This window comes from Rhineura floridana, chromosome 3 (assembly GCF_030035675.1).
Source record: "Rhineura floridana isolate rRhiFlo1 chromosome 3, rRhiFlo1.hap2, whole genome shotgun sequence".
Classification (NCBI taxonomy): Eukaryota; Metazoa; Chordata; class Lepidosauria; order Squamata; family Rhineuridae; genus Rhineura; species Rhineura floridana.
Genome location: NC_084482.1, coordinates 226,294,145 through 226,296,990, shown reverse-complemented (window position 1 = coordinate 226,296,990; position 2,846 = coordinate 226,294,145). Strand labels below are relative to the sequence as shown.

General features: G+C 48.0%; 1 pseudogene; it reads left to right on the top strand.

Annotated features, from left to right (window-relative positions):
* Positions 1 to 438: 438 nt before the first annotated feature.
* LOC133382520 (5S ribosomal RNA) lies at positions 439 to 557 on the top strand (annotated as a pseudogene).
* Positions 558 to 2,846: the final 2,289 nt, after the last annotated feature.

The following is a 2,846-nucleotide window of genomic DNA, read 5'->3' as shown; positions in this document are numbered from 1 at the left end:
CCTAAACCGGGAGCAAGGCATGGTATCCCTGGCCTTTTAGACACCTCCATGGTATGCAAAGATTCAACAGGTGAAGTCCTTCCTCCTTACTGAATACACCTGTTGAACTTGTGTGTCTGATCCAGCTGCTAAAGGCACTTAAGACTATCCATTAGACCAGTGGTTCCCAACCTTTATGAGTATGGGGCCCCTTTACAAACTCAAGAAAGTTCGTGAGCCCGCCATGCTAATTGTAACGTCTCTGTAAATTGAAAAAATGGTGCATGGCAAAACCACATCTCCAAATATCCCTTTCCGTAAAAAGCTCCCTGCACTTGGGGAATGAGACTGGACAGTGTTTGCCCCTCGCTGTATTACTTTGTGGCCCCCATGGGAGTCATGGCCCCCAGGTTGGGAACCACTTCATTAGACAAATTCTTGGAGAATAATGCTATCAATGCGTACGGCCATACTACCCTGAACACACCTGATCTCGTCTGATCTTGTAAGCTCATCAGGGTCAGGCCTGGTTAGTACTTGGATGGGAGACCACCTGGGGATAGCGGGTGCTGTAGGCTTAGAGAGAGGCAATCCCGCGTGGTGGCCTGTGTGATTTTGCACAAACATGTTTCTCTCCAGCCGTGCACTTGCCCTTGGAGCCACCCAGTGTCAGGGATGTTGCAGAGGTGCTCCTTCTTCACCCTGTAATTTTCCAAATCACACTGATTTACTCTTGCCCTTGCCAAAGCCCCCGCGTGGTTCCCCTCCCTTGGAGTCCCACAGCAATCAAGAGCAGCAGGAAGTCACATCTGGAAGGGAGCCTGGAGAAACAGGGGCAAAGATAAGTGCATCAAGGACTCCTTTGCTGCTGAGAGCCTGAGATGAGCGTTAGGGAGGATGCAGGGTGCTCTGTCCGAGAGAGGGAAGGGCCACAGCTCAGTGGTGGAGCAGCAGCATTGCATGCAGAAGGACTCAGGTTCAACCCCCGGCATGTCCAGGTAGGGCAGACTCTCTCTCTAAAACCCCAGAGAGCCACTGCCTGTCAGTGGGGATAATACTGAGCTAAATGGCCAGTGGTCTCACTCAGTACAAGTCAGTTTCCTCTGTTTATGCAGTAATTCCCTTTGGCTCTGAAATCCTGGCTGGACTCCATCGAGTAAAGGCCCTGCACACTGCGGGCAGTCCCAAAGGAGGTGATTGCAGCAGGCAGAGCCATAATGATTCTCTTCCTCCTCCTGCTAATGCCTCGAGAGGTCTGTGGGCTGATGAAGGTGAAATGCCCCTTGAACCTGATCAGGGATGAAACGGAGGCTGTGAATTATTACATGCCAGGCGACCTCCTCATTAGTGGCATTGTGTCTCCCAGGATGGCCTCCTTTCAACCATTCGTGTTCTCCAAGCCTCCGTTTTCCAAGACTTTTCTGTGAGTAGCCATCTGTTGATGGATTTGATGCTTCCCCCAAATGATTCTGATTTCGTACAATCCAAACGTCCGCATTTACCATGGTTGGCTCCTCTTTTTCCAGTATCAGTCCGTGGTAGATCTCTATCGCCCACTTTTCATCTTTGCTTTCAGATCATGTGCCCACCAGAGTCTAGACACAGCCTGTGGCTTACAGCACAATCTTAACCGTGTCTACTCAGAAGTAAGTCCTCTTGAATTCAAAGGGGTTTACTCCCAGGTAGGTGAGGTTAGGTTTGCAGCCCAGTAAGTTCTTGTTCGGTGGTCCAAACAAAAAATGTCAACAAAGGGCATTCTCTTCTATTGACAGGTAGTTTTCTCTGATATTTGGGAGGGTGTGTAACTTATTTCCCCCTTCCCACATTCTTCTCTCTGCCTTTGCCATCTCACTGAAGAGAGAATGGTTCCATCACAGAGAGAAATGACTGACAAGGCAACTGTCCTTCTGCAGTGAGAGGCAGGCCCCTCCTTCATAGCTGGGGTCAATGATGGAGGGAACATTGATCCATAGGAGCTGAAAGAGACTTCTTCTCCAGCCGCCAGCATAGCCCCACAACCCTAGGACCTCCCCGTTGTGCCCTGTGACCATGATCTAAATTCACTCACACAAGAGAGACACAGGGAAAGGGAAAGGGCCATCACTCATTGGTGGAGATCACCTGCGTGGCATGCAGAATGCCCCCATGTTCAATGCTCAGCATCTCCTGGTAAGGTCAGGAAAGATTTCTACATGAAGCCTGAAGAGCTGCTACTGCCAGTGTGGGATCTGGAGACAGACCAAGAGTCTGACTCCATTAGGGATGAAAGAGACATTTGATTCAGTTTGTGTTTAAAGGGGGATCTACCAAATTTGCACTTCCCAAAACAATCTGCAAAATGGATCATAATTGTCTTCTAAAATTCACATCTCCACATTAGTGAAAAATGATTACGAAAACATGTTTATTAGGAGAAATGCACACCCACGTCATAGTGCTGGTGAATTCCCATGAGGATTTTAAACAATAATATCACACAAATTGCTCCAGAAATGTGAATGACTGGATTTAGAGTTGGGAAAATGAAGAACTGAGAGAACACAGTTGGATGGATCTCTCCATCCCTAGACTCTGTGTGAGCTTCCCAGTCTTCCTATGGACAAAATGCATCCGTACTCTTTTAAAAAGTATTTTAGCTGTGTGTCTGAAATGACTGTGGATTGCCTTGAGACATATAGGTAAATGGTGGCTAATCAATGAATGCATCATGACCACCACCTGCAGCAGCTGATATTAAGAGGCACACTGTCTCAGATTCTGGAGTAAATCCACGGCCATCTTGGCTAGAAGTCACTGGCAGTCTTCTCCTTCCCAATTTTGTTTTAAAGTCATCCTTGTTGGCTGCCAAAACTGCATCCCATGGAAAC